General features: G+C 32.0%; 1 protein-coding gene and 1 long non-coding RNA gene across 4 annotated transcripts in view; both read left to right on the forward strand.

Moving 5' to 3' along the window:
- The window catches only part of LOC143233240 (nephrin-like), a 313,070-nt gene that overhangs the window by 131,768 nt on the left and 162,885 nt on the right, over positions 1-18,417 (forward strand). The window lies entirely within an intron of this gene.
- LOC143233237 (uncharacterized) lies at positions 19-9,452 on the forward strand. Of its 3 annotated transcripts, none has more exons than XR_013018052.1 (4): positions 19-162; positions 2,499-2,581; positions 7,503-7,623; positions 7,871-8,000. It is a non-coding gene; the product is annotated as an uncharacterized LOC143233237 (long non-coding RNA). The 3 variants fall into 3 exon arrangements; XR_013018051.1 differs by lacking the exon at positions 7,871-8,000 and adding an exon at positions 9,120-9,452 and having other exon boundaries at positions 20-162; XR_013018053.1 differs by lacking the exon at positions 7,871-8,000 and adding an exon at positions 9,120-9,452 and having other exon boundaries at positions 43-109.

Genomic DNA, 18,417 nt, shown 5'->3' on the forward strand with positions numbered 1-18,417 from the left:
TTTTACTAAATGTGAAACTATTATTGAGATAGATGGCGCTTATATTATTTCTGTTATAATAATAAGCAGCTGCAAGCTGTTTAGTCGATGTTAGTAAACGTGTTGTTGTGTAAGTTATTCATTTCAACGTTTGTTTGAGAAGGGGTTTTTTAGGTTATTGAGGTATGGTAGTAGCTATGTAGGATTTTTGGTATATCGTATGTTGTATTTATTAATTATTGTTTTGAGTAATAATTATGTAAGTTCAAATTTTAGCGTACGATAATTTGACCAACTTGATATAATCCTTTAAACTTGTGTACACGTGTACATTTACGTTAACTAAATATTACGTGAGAAATAGTTTATGTGTGATCGTGAAGAATGAAAGTTATACTTGAAACAGGTTTTCTACTCTATGCGAATTAGGAATATTTTAAATATTATTTGATGCTGCTATGTACTTGAATACTTTAACAGATTACTCAGTGTTAGCAATTAATTGCGTGTAACTAGGTCTGTGTACGTCTGTATTTGTGGTGCTAGTAGTTAATAGAATTGGGGATTTTATTTTTAGACTACAATATAAAAATAACTGTCAAATAGTTTATGATTTGTCATATGCTCAGATATGTAGTTATACTAATAATGCATAATACCACCGTTTCAGTGTTGTCAAAAAAGTTGAGATGGAGTTTATATATTACGATGGGTTTCAAGATCAGGTTATGTCTAAAAAGTGACTGACTTTCCAGAGTGTCGGAAAGTGTAGCAAACTCAGATTATTTTAAAATGACAGGATGTGTGTTTAATGTTCCTTTTGTCTAAACGGTGTCTAAGAACAAGGATGTTGGAAATATCTCAATCCTTAGAGAAAAAAAAATTACTTTAAATTAAGCACAAAAATACACAACAGGCTTTCTGTGCTCTGCGCACCACGGGTATCGAAACACTGTTTCCAACGTTGTAAGTCTACAGAAATACCGCTATGCCCCTGGGGTGTCGTAAAAGAAACACTAAATCAATTATGATTTTTTTTTTTATGTACGAGAACCGAAAAGTGTGTGTGTGTGTGTGTGTGTTGTTTTTTTTAGTATAGCAAAGCCACAAAGGGCTATCTGCTCAGCCCACCGAGGGGAATCGAACCCCTGATTTTAGCGTTGTAAGAACCAAAAGTATTTGGTATATTTTACCAGGTTCAATGGCATTTGATTAATTATTTTCATGACAATTGGATATCAGTGACTCCAAGCTGTTATACTATAAGTATTTCACTTACAATCACAACATCAATTGGTGCAATAAGAAACACCCAGAAAGCTATTTTGTTCTACAGGTGTGTGCACCCAATGAATGCACCTGCTTCTAAAACAGTATCAGTCCCTCGCAAAATCAAATGGTGCTCTATTTTTGACCTAATACAAATTGATAAAGCCTGTTGATTATTTGTATAGCATGTAGATAAGTCATGGAGTAAGATTATCAAAATCAGCAGCAAGATGTCCAATAGCTCATTGACTGCTGATCGTCCTTATTGTACGATCCGCCTCCGGCAGTTAAATACCAGAGTGATCTGTACTGTGTACGTCTTGCAAACATTTTGCGCGCGCTAAGATCAGTCGCAATCAGTGGGTTAGTAGGAGAGTAGTCCAGATGAATGTAATATAATCATTTTTGTTTATATCCAAAACAGTCACTGAAACAAACAAAATTAAGGTCTTAATGCTTATTTTTGATATCAGACGTTAAAAACTTTACATAATTTACTACCTGCCATTGTTTAATGAGCAACATTTCACCAAAGCAACGTTTTAGAAGATTTTTGAAAAACAAACACTAATACCTGTATTATCACTTAATGCGTTTGTGAATCTTTTTCCTATCAAACTCTTCGGAAGATTTTGGAGATAGCAGAACCAACCTTGGCAGGTGAATTCGATGTGACTTTGTGTGGTGTCAATGTGTTTCATATCCTTATTTATTTGGGGTACCTATGGGGCTAAGACATGTCCAGAATGTCATTTAGAAATTTAGGAATTAAAATTTCAAGGATAATGAATTTATTTTACAACAGAGTTTTCGAAATTGAATTCAATCATACTCGAAGGCCATTGGTATCAATATTGGCATACTAAAGGTAGGCGTCCTTATGGGTTTTGGGAATATAAAGGAGGTTTACTGGCTAATTAGGACCTTTCTTAATCATAAAGAGCATTTGAAGCAAATAATAGACCACTGGTATTTTATAATTTTTATCAAACACCTGTCCTGCACTCATTTCGAAGTTATTATTTATTGTTCAAATGTAGTGAATCCTGGGCTCCTTTGCACGTAATGGATACATAGGATAATCCAATTTCGTTTTTTTTTCTAAACTAAGCAAAATTATTTAGTAATCTAACCAGTAATTATCCTAAAATGAAGTTGAGAACAACCGTTTTACAACGTTTGATCTCTTAAATTGTGATAGGTCATTATTTTCACGTTTTGTAAATATTAATTATACTTATTTTGCCCAGGAAGGAATAAAGAAACTACAAAGTCTTGAAATGAAAGTCCATCATCTCATGCTCTCTGTTCTGTGTATTCTAGCAGTAACAAGGTATGGAGGATTCATTGACATTGCTTTCCGTTTTCTTGTGTCATTCTGTAAGTTATTTGAATTTGTTGTTGGGTGTTTCATAATGCAAAGCTATTCATATCATATAGATTGGTTTTAAAATAATTAATTTTGAATACGTAATACAGAAAACTTGTATAATTTATAGTTATAAAATTAGAAAAAAAAATTGCCTATGGCATATTAAGACAACCATTATGCATAGCTTTGTGAATGTCTTGATCGCAAATGACTCGTCACAATGTCTTTAAGTTATCAATATCTACAATATATCTTATACGCTGCTGCAGCCTAACAGTGAATTAAAAGTATAAAACTCTTCAAACTTTGCTTTTGTGACCTGGATAATGAAATTTATAATTTAACCTATTTTCTATGTAAAAACGGGCGAATTTGCACATTTTCACTTACATGAGTTTTGACGGTAGTGTTTTCTTATAGCAAATCTACATTAGGCTAGATTACATCTAGCGTTGCAAATCCGGAGACATACCGCTGTTCTAGCGGGGGTCATATATTTAAAAAAATATTTAAAGCCTCATAGCGCTGCATAAGATCTGAATAAAACATGTGAATCAAGATTTACGTGTATATATACTAAAGATATACAAAAATGTTTAGAAGTGAGTAGTTTTCGAGATTTACGAATGTAATGTAAATCACTTTAACGTATCACCCTCCAAATAGTCTCAGCATTCGACTTTATTAGACCAAGATCTCTGATCAAGTCATAGAGGTCTCTTTGTTTGGGATAATATGAGTTTTTCTCACCAGCTGCACCTCTGAAACTGTTATCTGGATCTTCAACCTCTACCTCCTTCTTTAATTTCCTGCTCTCTTTTGAGGATGGCTGCTTTCCCTCTGGCGGAGTGAGTACAGGGAGCCCAAGGCAGTGTGGTACTGGGGCAATAGGTGATGGAAGGTCCAGATACTTGATAGCAGATGCATTCTTGCCAGCCCTACGGTTTGGAGGGCCCTCATGCAGAAGCACTAATTGCTTGAGTGGTCATTAGGTTCACGCCAAATTCTTGGAATAGCGTACTTAATGGCTTTTTTTTTCCTCCATGTACCATTCTGTATGGGAGTAAAATACAATTTTTATTATGGAGAATAAATTTTTCATCCACAACTAGTGTAAGAGGTTCGTGAAAAATAGTAATATTTTTTATACTTCTGGAAATTAAAAATAAATTTAAAATATTTAAATTTTAAAAGGTTTAATTTGTATAATATCAATTTTTTTCTATTCAAACAAACAAACATTTTGCGTATTACCTTCTAGAGATTTATTTGCAGAGCTCGCAGATAAAATGAGGTACCCAGGGTTTGTCTTCACACTCAACAGGCACGTCAAAATATGCCTTGTAGGACTCGAACATTTTAACAAATGCTCTCAGAGTACTTTTTCGCTCTAGTCTTGATAACTTGGCCACATACATAGAAGAATGCGTCTGAAGAATGCTTGTAGCTTCTTGATGTAATCTCTGATAAAATCGCATAGATCTAGGTGTTCGCTTAGAAAGCTAGAACTAAACTGAAATGGTGAGTGGTGAGCCCCTTGAATATCTATTACTATGGAAAATTCTAGAAAATTCTAAATGTGTTTGAAAATTCTCGTAAGTTCAACAACAATCTTGAAAATTCTTATCTTCTTGTAAGCTCGAGAAAATTCTCTATCAGCACTTAATCTGCCTGGTATGTTATGGAAAATGGGTAACACTGAAAATTTCATTACCCAGGTCACAAAAGCAAAGTTTGAAGAGAAAAATAGGTCTTTTATCCATTTACTTTAGGCGTAAGCAATTTGGAAAAAAAAAACATTTTCTGCTCAGGGTGGGTTTTTTCTCGCATAAAAAAAATGAATATGGAAACTGTTTTAGAAGCTCATCAGAAGCCGATGGATGAATTTTCCTTTAAAACAAAGGATATATATATTGAGTTTAACGACTAATATAAACACGGATAGCAAGTCATTATGACATAGGTAGAATGGAATATATTGATAAACCAGCAATTCTCCATTTCTATTGTGCCCTGCGTGGCCAGGTGGTAAAGGCAAACGAGCCGTAATCTGAGGGTTGCGGGTACAAATTCCCATCACACCAAACATGCTCGCCCTATCAGCCGTGTTGGATATATAATGTTACGGTCGATTCCACTATTCGTTGGTGAAAGAGTAGCCAAAGAGTAGGTGGTGGGTGGTGAAGACTAGCTGCCTTCCCTCTTTGGTGATAATTCTGATCCGAAAACTGCTAAACCAAACAAGCAAGTCTTTCTGCGGAGATCGGATAACATCGTACAAAGAAAATATTAGTGTAAATTATATTTATGTATGTGTAATTATGGTAAAAATGAATACATGCACGAATACACTCGCACACACACGACTGGAATTGCGAAAGCTGGATTGAAGTATATCACGTGTTTGATTTCCTAGTAAATATTTCACAATGAATAAAGGATGACAAAACTTAAATAATAGTTTGAAGCAAACATTTGCGATGTGAAATGTTTTTCTCAGAAAAGTACTGAGATCTTATATATGTACCAGTTCCTAATTATGATACACCTCTTTCTCTAAGGTATAATTACATCTTCAAAATCTCTAAAAATAACAGTTTACATTTTTATAATTAAGTTCTTGGTATCCTTCAAAGGATAATAAAGATACAAAGAATGAAAAATAAAATTAAAGGATAGATGGATTATTCTATAACTATTAGCAGAGATTTTGCATTTCTACAACCATCAAATATTTCTGACAAGTAATTGCATACAATTAAATTCAATAATTATTAAACAAGCGAAATATTTGTCAAGTAACTGACCTCTTCCTAACTTTTTCTCTAGCTAGTGTTCTCTATGAATTCTGTTCTTCTTTTAATGTAACTTATTGCCAAGTTTAAGCTATTCCTGAACGCTTGTAAGTTTTCCAGTTATTTTAAGAAACTTGAGAGAAGCAGCAAATAAAGAAAAATAACCATCGGCTTGGCACCAGGTGATTAAAAACACTCGACTTGTTATCTGAGGGTCTCGGGTTCGAATCTCCGTTCACCCTTTAAGCCCTAAGGGGCGTTATAAATTAACAGTCAGTCCAAGTATTCGGTGGTAAAAGAGTAGCCAAAGGGTTGGCGTTGGATGGTGATGACAAGCTGCCTTCCCTCTACATAGCACGTCTAAGTGTGTGCGAAATTCAAAAACAAAAAAAGTCACGTTTATTAAATACAACTATAGTCGGGAAACTTGAATGTTAGTAATTTTACTAACATTGAGTTATATATAGAAAATAATTATAGGACTTCCCAAAAATTATTTGCACAGATTTTGCTAAGATGCAACTTGAAAATTCATCCAACTACTTTTCTTTAATGGTTAAATGAGTTCTTGGAAACCTTAATGAAAATATTTTAGTTTGTTGCTACAAGTTCACTACTTGCAATTATTTTAGAAAGTGTAACATAAGGTGTAATATAATATTGGTTTAAACATATATTTCTTTCAAAAAATAAGATTTAATTTCAGCGAACATTAAGTAATCTAATTATACACTCATAACCACTTTCGTTTTTCGGACCTAATAGTAGACTAAAACTAACTCTTTCAGAAAAAAAAATATCGAGAAAATTAAATGATTTTAAGTGTTTTCCGACCGATAACATTTTTCCAAGTGTTTTAAAGGTGGTTACACGTTGTACATGCGAGTCACTTTCTGTTAATTGTGTCATCTTTACCTGTGGCAGATTACAAACGATTATAAGTTGACTGATGTTGCTTCTGTTTTCAAGAGAGGTAAGTATTCACCCTGTAGCTATATGTTTGAGTTATTAATGATGAAGGTTTTTCAACATCATTTAATAAAGTGCAAAATTAAGTAGAAGAAAGTTTTCCTTAAATCTTTTAATATTTTTAAAGAGGTTTTGCTTATTACATTAAGATAAGTGTATGAATTTGACGCATCTTGATATTTAGAAAAAATTTGCCAAGTTAGTTTCAATGGTATGTGTGTATTTGAGTCTATATGGGGTTAGTTGGCTCATTAAGGTGAAAGTGGCTAGATGGAGAAAAGAAAGGACTGTTCAAAATAGATTTCAGTCAAATAAGATTGTCACTAATTATTAGAACTTTTGTTCATTTTTGGTAGAATAATTTTAATGGGAATTATATTAACAGTGTTCTAGAAGAAAATAAATATTGTGTAATGGTTGAGTGTGTGTAAGATGTATGGCAATTGGTCTTTTAGGTTGTTTCTCAGAAAATATTTAATTTGTCTAAAGAGGTTAGAATTTCATTGTATACGTCACTCGTTATGTTACGTCTGTAGGATTGTGTCTAGTACTAGACTCTCATTATCTTACGAAAAGCATTGTTTTGTTGTAAATGGTGTGAAGGATTACTAAGATGTTACCTGGGGTAGAATTTGTTATAAAAGAACAGGTTATTGTTTTGTTTTGAAAATTAAAGAGCTAGAAGAAACATAGCTAAGGTACTTAAGATTATTATGAGAACTAGCAATGTTAATGCACCACATTCTTTCCAACTTAATCGTGAGATTGATAAGACAACAAAACATAAATTCAACACTTTGCAGGTTAGGAGTCGTCTTTATCTAAGACAGTTATTTTTCTTGCAAGATAATTGGTTCTTGAAATGGGTTCTCTTCAGACGCAGTGGAAACAGTAAATTTAAGAGAATTTAAAGAAAGGCTTGATAAATGTTTGAATGATATAATCTGGCTTTGAGTGTGTATTTATGTGTGTGTGTATCTAGGCCTACAGATAGTTTAGTAGATAAACATCCTCGTTGACCAACCAACGTCACTGTCGTCCTTAAATGTTACACTATAGCGGTATAATAATAATTTTACACATGTATTAGAAACCTTTGTTTCTTTGTAATCACTTAGCTGGTCAGCTGAATGTAAACGACTAAACTGTGCAGTAGTTCGATGTGCATACGTTGACCCATCGTCTTGTCCAAGTGGAAAAACTTTTACGCCTCCAAACCGTTGTTGTCCAATTTGTAAGGTGCGTTTTCAGCTCTAAGTTAAGATAACATATTTTTATTAATTTGACGCATAAAGATAGAATAAAAAATGTGGCTCCTTTACTTGCTAAGCTCAGATATTTGATTTTAAACAAGCTGTTACATAACACTTAAATAATAAACTAATTAATTTTAGTGAACTGAACTTATAATTTTCCAATATTATGTTTACTTTGTAAGTAAGACACCTTAAATGGTGTTTAATATACTTTGGTATTTAATTTGTAGAAGAATGTCAACAAATGATAATGAAGTTTTAAGAAGACAGCATCTTGAAAAAGTGGAGAATAATTAGTTATGTTATAAAGTATTTATAAAATGTGATCACTGAAGGAAATAAACAAAAGTAAAAAGCTCAGTATAATGATTTATGTGATATTTATTTATCCGGTTCACCTACAACTGTATTCAATACATTTGTATATTCTGCCTGAGGACAAAATATATCATTATGTGCAAAGCTACACAATGTTTTCTATTTGTGCGATGTCCACTTTGGGAATCGAAAGTCGATTTTTTATTGTTATAGACCCACAATTTTGTCGTTAAATCATCAAAGAGCTAAAGCAAAAAATTAGTCGAATTTAAAGTCGATCAAATGATTGTCCACAAATACATAAGATTCAGTCTTCAATATAAATAGGCAGTTTTTACTAAAATAACTTTACAGCATTTAGACATTTGATTGCTTTGCGAAAAACAATTTAGAACTTTGTAATATAACATTGTCCTCCAGTGTGGCATGGGTAAGTTTGTAAATATTCAGGGATCGACTTTCTGTAGTGGACAGAACGAAGATAGTCTGACGTGGAGCATTGCTCTAAGCTGTAAAACAAATTATATGCTAATCTTGTCATTCACTTTAATATTGAAACTGACGGTAGAGGAAGGAAAACATTATGAAAATGTAAAATACCATGTTCTGTTGAAGTAGTGGAACAAAAACAAATTCATTAATTGGGGGAATTCCGTGTTTGGTTTGCGATCTTTCTTCAATCAGCTTAACTCAGCCAATTATTTTTCAATCGGATCGATAACAGGTGATTGACCTGACTATTTCATATCATCAGTTCTCTTATTTCTAAGGTACTTTTTAACGACTTCACACTTGTAGAGAAACATGTTTAATCATTTTGCAGGCTAATGGTAATAAGATGAAAGAATCTACGACAGATGAAGATCACGTTTTATGAGAATACGTAACTAAATCATGAAACGTTTATGTATTTATGAAAGCTACAGATTTGAGATCATATATGAGCAGATCTCGCCGAGTACGGTCTAAAAATACAGTTTTACGTATTTTTCTATTATTTAATAAAAGATATAATAAATTAACAACATTTTCGATATAAGCTCACTTTTTGTTCTCCTTCTATTTATGTATTATTATAACAATTGCAATATTTTACCAGAAAAATAACGTTACTAAAAATGTATAGGTTGTGTTTTCAAAGTGTTTTATTTTTATTTTCAGGAAAGATGGCGTGGATAGACCTTTTGAATTTTCAAAAACACATTGGTTTGTTCACAAAGTATGTAAAACTTATAAAAAGATTCAAAATATAAAATGAAAGTAAACAAGAATTATGAATTTCAAAATAGTTTAGATTCTTTAATTGTACCGAATCCTTTCTGACCTACATTAATTAAAAAATACTAACATTATGCTCCCTACTAGCACAGCGACATGTGTCTGGAGACACATACAACTAGATACCAGGTTTCGATACCATGGTGGGTAGAGCACTGATATCCTATTATGTATCTTTGTACTTAATTGCAAATAAACATACATAATTACACTGGATGCTGTTGTTTACATTCGTCTGTTTAAAGTTCAAATAACGTTCCACATCACAAGCTTCCGCGCCTCTTTTAATTTCAATGAATGATTTATCTAAAGACTCAAACATTTTAAGTTTAATATTCTAAATTATATCAACATTTCTTTGAACAAAAGTCATAAATTGTAAATTATACTTTGAATGTAACTTCCTATTATGTACGTTTTATCTCTTTCTTCAGAATAAAGGTTAATTGGACGAAACATTTGTATTTATCAATGATTAATGAGTATGTACATTGAAGATAACTGAAGTGTGCAATGTTCGTGTTATATACAAAACGAAATTTATAGATTTTTAAAGAAATGTAGAGTTTGATTGCAACAAACAAAACAATTATTTTTGTTTTTGACAGACCTTTCAATTCTACTACGAATGAAGTTAACATTTTATTATTTAATATTTTACTTATTTTATTCATGTCAAAGGTATAGTACAACCTGACTGCGAGACCTTTAATATCCAATTGATAATGTGGAAGAAATACTAATGTATTGGTTTTATTTCATATATTGTACTCTTATATCTCTGTTAAAACATCTTAGCAGTATATTCTCTTTACAAAATCCATCCAAGAGAAGAACAAGAATTTGGAGACTTTATCAACAAAAGCAAAATGTTCTTGGAGAATCACACTAACAATGAAATTTTCCAAAAGCTTATTTATTTTATTATCTCTTGTGCACAGAAACAAGAAAAAGATCTTCAATAGTCACGACACTTGTAACTATTTCAGGTAGGATTATAGTAAAATAATCTCAGACCTGGCATTTAAATAATAAACCGAGAGAGTTTGACATCGTTAGTCCAAAACTGAAATTAGTTCTTGAATCAATCATAAGATGACAGAGGTATAAAAAAAATTGTCCATGAAAAAACATAAACACACACACACGCAAGTACAAAACTCAGAGCCATTCTATGAGCCACGGATAAAACGAAAACACCACTTATGATTTATGTACAAAACGTTCTCTAGTATGTAACTATCCTTTGTAATTAATCTGTCTTTCTTATGAAACCTACCGCAAATTTACTTGTTGCTCTGATTCTAATAAATTAAATGATTCAAATGTTTGTTACAAAACTCGCAATAATTTAGAATTTATCTGTAGTCTGAGATGGTTTACAGTCAAACTTACTGTGAATCTGACATTAAATTTTAAAAAATAAAATCTTACAGATTACTCGTATTTAACAAAAAATTACTCCAATTAAAAATCTTTGGGTTACTAAAAATTATGATGTAGTGTGTATAAATTTTAATTCTAACGTATTTAATAATTTCATGAAAAGAAAAATTACTCTATGAACTGAAAATTCAAACTGCATTATTTTGGAACGTATAAATGAAGTAGTTTATTGAGTTCTCTTCAAAGAAAATATTTATCTTAACAACGTTCATTAAATATTTAAAGTAAGTTTCACCAAAAAAAAACAAAAAAAACAGTTCAATTGGGCACCACTTTTTAATACGCCAGCAGTATTTTTCAAGCCCCCCGCTAGTACAGCGGTATGTCTCCGGATTTACAACGCTAAAATCAGGGGTTCGATTCCCTCGGTGGGCTGAGCAGATAGCCCTTTGTGGCTTTGATATACGAAAAACACACACACACACACAGTATTTTTCAAACATTAAATGAATTATACAGAGGTCCATATGTAATCGTCAGTTTTGAAATTCTTATGAACAAGGAACCCGTTCAAGTTTTTTCATTATTTAAAATATTAAGTTAACTTCAATATAAACGCAGGTAACCTTTCAGGCCTCCTTGAATATAGTTTTAAATATATTGTATTTATAATGGCGTATGTCAATAAACATATAATTTAAAGTGATTTAGCAACGGTCTCCTTTCTACAAGCACCATTCTTTTCACTATCAACACTATTTTTCCTGATACATAATTACACCATAACATATGTTAAAAATACTATATATATTTTACTTGTATTAGAAAACATAGATCATAGATAATGTTCATACTTCATAAATTACCTGACTTTGAGAAAGCGCTATGCAAACCAACGAGGGGTAAAATCCTGCTTATGTCTTGCTTTTAAAAACGTAGATGAAACCAAGACGATTCTCAAGATACTTCTTACAGAAAGTACATTATACTGAAACGTTTATGGTGCTCCACATATTGCCACAGTCCATGTCGCTTCATCGTGAAATGATCTGTCTTAAAACGGTAAATTTTGATTCCAGTCGAACAGAGTGACTTTCATTGTAAAAAGTTTCACAATCAGGATGTTTTGTATACAGCACGATACTCTTATCTGATATTTTGAATAATTCGTCCTAGGTACGAGGCCCACAGGCCTGCAACTATCTTTTTTATAGTATGATACACAAACACGTCTGCAGATTACACATTATTATCGTTGAATATCGTGCCAACATGTATACTGTACAACTACAAAGCTTTAAGTTTTCTTAATCTTTTTGTGTGACCTCAGTAAACAAATTCTTATTTTGTGGCGAAGAATGCAATATTTTAACTTATTTTAGCATAATACTTATTTATAGTTTTAACAGCAAGTATTGTTTAGCGACTAATATATACTGCTTTTAGACCTGTAAGTAGCTAAACAAGACGGCTATGAAAGGCTTCAATAACATAAAATTAATAAAAATAGAAACACCAAGTATGACTATTGAAGATACACTGTAGTATCAACTAATAATTCTACGATCTGTTGTAGGAAGGTCATGTCTCACCAGTTGACCTTCATTGTTCAAGTTATAGGTAAGGATACTTGTTTCTGCCTCCCTTCCAGGAATGGACGTGTTTATGCTTATTTATAAAAGTTCAGTCAGCAGCGAAAGGTCTGGTGTTAATTCACTCGCATCATAACACAAAAAGTGTGCTAACAATTCGTTAAAACTACTATTTTTTTATTTCAAAACTATTGTTTTTTCTGATCAAAAGTTTACTTCGTAGAATGATTTACCACATTGTAGAATAATTATAAATTCTGTACTAAAAAAAATCTCAAGAAACGTCTATTCTGAAAAGAATTTCTTAAGCAAATACGAGATCACAAAATGAAGTTTTGTGCAGTCATCTTTTTCTTGGCATTCTCTATGTCGTTGACCATGTATACACATATATAATAATAATAATAATATACATGTGAATGTTACGATCTAGTTACAAAGAGTAACATGTAACTATACTTTACAATTTGTATTTCTCAAAATGCTGAATTTGATCTAATATTTTATTTTCTACTTTCAGATCACGTGGTGGGGTAAATAAATTATTCTGAATTTTTAAGAGCACACTGGTTTCATAACGAAGTTTTTATTCCTGGTGAGTTGATTCACAATACAGAATGAAAGTGAATGAAGAAATAAATTTTCAAATAGTTCACATTTCTTGACATGTATCGAATTCGATTTGACTTTAATTAAAAAAAAATGCAGAAATAAATATACTGAATGATTCTATATATTTGTCGTTATTATTTGAAAATCAAATAACTTTCCACGCAGCAAACATACATGTCCTCTTTCAATATTCATGAACATTTTTTTCTGAAACGTTCGTTTTTTCATTAACTTGAATTTGTAGATTACATCAATTCGTCTTTAAACTAAAATTATGTATAATGAACTGTATTTTGAACGTCACTTTCTTTCAGGTACATTTTAACTTTCTCACATTTGTTATTACAATCGTTAAAGAATGTAAATTGAAGATGATAAGTAAATTATGCAATGTCCATGTTAAAAATGAAACAAAATAATGTACAGTTTTTAGAAAGGTTACTTACATACCTTTGAATTCAAATAATATTATACACACATATATATATGGAAAGATGCTCTATGACCTGAGAGTTTGAAAGGGATTTTAATTAAACGTATAAATAAAACGATTTAAGGAAAGGATTTAGCAATGGACACGCCCTGTTCAGGGACGTCTTATATGTTTATAATTATGGACAGACTTCACTGATAAAAAAGTTTTAGTAATAAAACTAAAGTATTATATTATTTGTCGAATAACACGTAATATGTCCTCCCCCAACCAGGCTTGTCTCAATAATACAATTGTTTGTTGTAGAAGTGTAAATATAATCTTTGTATTTTCTAACGACTTATAGTTTACATTCAAAACACTGATACCATTATTAATTAATTTTGTTAATGCCTTGTGCATTATCATTTTCTACTTTTACTTCGTTGGTGAAGATTTTGCAACGTTTGGTATAATTCTCTCTACTTTGGTAAAATTGATTTCTTGTTATGTCAGTGTCTCCTTTATGTTGTCTGTGTCTAGGTGGTAGTGCACGTCCATTGTGACCTTGATTCTGGGGAGTTTATTGTTATATGACCTTTTCAAATGCATCCGAAGGCCATTATTTTAATAATCTGTTGAGGTCAGAAGGTTCCTAAACTTGGAAACAACGTCGCCCATTAGGAAAAACAACGACACTACTACAAACACTGTAGCTTAATAAACAAACACCTACGTCATAGCAGTCAAAAATACAAAAACACGTGAAAAACCAGAAGTAGAAATTTTCACAACAACAAGAGAAAGCCAGATGAAACAGTACAACAAATAAAGAGAAAATCGAAAACACTCTTGTGGAAGCTCAAACAAGCACACAGTTACGACAAAAAAGTGTTCGTACACCTGCGTCCCGAGTTGTTTTTTCCTCATAATTATCACGAGTGGGCTAATAGAAGTATAATATATAATAAATATTATACTAATACACATTTACATAAATGTTTTTGTAAATTAAAAGACAAAAAAAATGTTTATAAACAAATAACCAAAAATAGGAGGAGGTGAAAGTGTTCGTACATTTTAGAACGTGTGAAAAAACTGATATTCCCGTAAAAATTTTATTTAGTTTGGCGAATAAATTACATTATACCATTCCAGAACTAGACACTGGGTTCATAATTATTGGAATTTAGCCAGCAAACAAATGTATTTCTGCAATTTAGCGCCGTCTCCGTCATTATCTGCTTGTTTATCATGGTGAACAGGAAACAACTGTCCAGTGTTTTAAAAAATCGAATTATTGTAAAATACAAGTCTCGTGTATCTTTTCCCGGTATTGCTACACAACTTAATGTGCCAAAATATACTGTTCAAACCAGTCATAATTGCGTTTAATTAACCATGTCTATATGTAACACATATATTTAAAATAAAAGGGTATTCAATGATTATAAAAGGTGGAACAAATAATAATGACCTTAACAGAAGCATACTGATGTTATAATAATCTGAACTGATCGTACAGGGAGTACAGAAACTTACTCAAATGAATATATTATTATAGATGTGCAAACAGAAAATTAAATTAATGTTATAGTAGCAGGAATTCGCTGCTCACCAAATGAAAAAACTAAACACCAACTTTTTAAATTTTATAAGTAATAAAGTGTCCCCATTCCATTCATAGCAGCGACAAATGTACAACCATTATTCAATAATATTGACGAATACTTCCAAAAATATTACATAAAAATAAACGTACTAATACATCAATTATTAATATTCACAAGACAAACAAAACATGAAAAGATTCTCCAAAATTGCACATAAACGGAACATATTCCAAAACACAACTTCACAAAAATTCCTTAGTATAGTTTTTGATACGAAGCTAACGTGGGTGAAACATACAAATAATATACTAACAAAATTTTGAAACACAAATTATTCAAGAAGTCCAACTGGTAAAACCAAAGAACCTCACCCGATATTTCAATAAATATCTACGAAACATATATAAAACAATCCTAGAATAAGCAAGTCCAGCATGGTTAAACATAGCACCTAATAACATTAATGAAATACAAAACTCAATAATTTCTAGAGCATATAAAGTCCCTCGCAGTACACCGCCAAATTTTATAAATAATTATACAATCCATAGCCAATAAACTGTTTCATAATTCCTAAATTACGTTCAGAAAAACTGTCAAAGAAAAAACAACAAACGATCTACAATGTGATCTTGATCGCTACTACATACATGATTGAAGTAGAACTCAAATATTTTATTAATATTTATTTTAGAAAAGATATCTAATAAAGACACCTATTACAAGACAATAAAACCCACACAATATTTGGGCCAATATGATAACATTTAAAAACAGATTTTTGTACGTAAAATGTTTTTCAATTAATAAAGAAATACGTTGACTGCATATACCGAACTGTTTATTTAATTGAAAGACATTTCAAAACCAAACATTAAAAACGTTAAACGCAAACACAAGAATGCTGATGAGGATACTTACATGGATATTTGCCCTGAAAGAGGTCAAAGCTGGTTAATTAGGCCAAAATCCCGCCAATGAGAAGAACACACGTTTGTTATAGTGTAACTAATAAAACTATTCATTTGTAATAAAGATCGTCACGAAAAGTACAGCCACAAAGTGAATAATAAAGATTCAATTTTTTAGCCTGCAACGAGCGACTCTAGAAAATGAACCAACAGACTGGAAATATAATTTATAATATTTTCATGAGCTTTAAATTTCCATTTTGACTCTGATAAAACTGATGAATACTGTAGATAAAAAAGAAACAAGTTAAATCAAGATGTAAATATTATATTATTCAAACTTACAACAAGAAGCTCATAAGAATAAACAAAAATTACTGAAAATAGTATCTACCTTATTTTCTCAACATACAAATCTCTACTGTTACTCCATTTCCACATAAAATATAATTTTTGTCCCTTATTTCCTCGGCCCGGCATGACCAGGTGGTTAAATAATTCTACTCGTAATCTGAGGGTCGCGGGTTCGAATCGCCCTCACATTACACATGCTCGTCATATTAGCCGTAGGGACGTTATAATGCCACGCTTAATCCTACTATTTGTTGATAAAGAGTAGCCCAAACGTTGGCGGTAGCTGGTAATGACTAGCTGCCTTCCCTCTTGTCTTACATTGCCAAATTAGGGACTGTTATGCAACTACTATAGATAAAATGTAAACTTATTCTTAAAGGACAGCTTTAAGGCAAGGATTATATTATCAAAATTTAATGATCGACTTTAATCAGTGTCGCATGTTACAAACGGTGAGCAGTAACAAAACAATCTCACTCATCTCTTCTAAGGTAATAAAACACAGTTTAATCCATTACGAAAACAGCCATTTACATTCTTGTCTCCTTAGGTCTACATGACACTTGTGTTCTTAAACAGCTGTGCATAAGTGTTTGCTAGAATAGGACGACATCAATATTGTATGTAAATTAGACAACAGAAAACACTTAATGCAAATCCCAATTATGAACAACATTTACAACAGTTATCTTAAAACCAACTATCCAGGAATAGCAAACCTATGTTAAATAGTGCTATATTCATTTTTAATAAATGATAAATACATACTCACTTTGTCAGGAAAAATCTACCATGCCAAACTTCCATGGTTAAAACTTGCTAAAACATATTCGCAAAATCAATGTTGAGACAGCAAACCCGAGTAACGTTGAACAATAGCGACTCAAGTAACTATAAGCAACCTAAAAATCGAGAACCTTTCACGTTGCCGTTTCTAATTAATGCATTGTAACATGCACAAGCCGCAAGTTTTAACTAACGCGCACGCAAAACATTGGATTTTTTTTAAAGGCAGATATGAAGGAAGGGCTTGGAAAATGTTACAGCAAGAAAACTTAAGGAGGTCGAATTAAGCTTAAAACAACTCAGATTCTTTACACTATTCCTTTGAGATTCCACACTGCAATAGATATTATCCAAATAAACTTGAACAGGAGTCATAATAAAATATATTCCCTCGACCCTCGGATTACGAGTCGCACGCCTTACGCGCTTGGCAATGCCACGCCTATTAGTGTGAGACTGGTGGGAAGGCAGCTAGTCATCACCATCCACCGCCAACTCTTGGACTACTCTTTTACCAATGAATAATGGGATTGACCGACACATTATTTGTCCCTCACTGCTGAAAGGAAGAGCATGTTTGGTGCAACCGGGATTCGAACGCTGTAACACGCTGGACCATGCCGTGCCTGCAGCAAATACACAACTGTGACTTGTGAAACTATGAAATTGTTAAAAATGATGTGAAACATTAGTAAATTTATTTTGTCTACAACAGCGAAACCACTTATTGCGCTTCTTAACAATGTGTGGGTGATCTTAATTACCGGCAAGGAAAGTTTTAACTATTGTTTCAAAAATACGTCTGCTATCTGAAGTGGTTTTTGGTCATATGTTCTGTTGGTGTTTTAAGCACATTTGTATGAGATTCCTATCAGTTAACCACTATCGTTACAAAAGACTGAAAAAGAGACACCAGTGGCACATGAAAATAATATTAATGGATTGTATAAACCTTGTATAATAAATTACCACTTTTTATTCATTTATGTTTTCCCAGTCATGATGTGCGACGACATGAAACACACATTCAAAAGACAAAATAAACAATATTTTTAGACAAATTAATAATAATTTAAACAATGTATAAATATAACTAATTTCTGTTTTAATATAGAAGGTGATTATGAAGATAAAATGTCGTATTTCATTTTTTATTATCTTACCAACAGTATCGTACAAGAGGGTGAAATTGTACAAGTTAAACTCAGAGTATCATGCGTATCATACCACATGGTTCCTCATATATCACATATTACCATCAGAGGTGCCACTGTTGTCTTTTTCGCATATTTATCACAGGTATTAATGAAACTATGTAGGGAAGTGAACTAATGAAATGTTATTACATCAAAAGATGGATTTTTTTGCGGAAGTAACTAGTATTCCAGATGAGATGAGTTTTGTTCTATAACATCCTTTGTAACCCGGATATAGTGCACTTGACATTAAAGTAGTACATTTAGAAGAGTTAGTGTGAGTTTACAAACACTAGTATATAGTGGCACTTCTGGAGGA

Source organism: Tachypleus tridentatus, chromosome 12 (assembly GCF_004210375.1).
Source record: "Tachypleus tridentatus isolate NWPU-2018 chromosome 12, ASM421037v1, whole genome shotgun sequence".
In the NCBI taxonomy this organism is placed as follows: domain Eukaryota; kingdom Metazoa; phylum Arthropoda; class Merostomata; order Xiphosura; family Limulidae; genus Tachypleus; species Tachypleus tridentatus.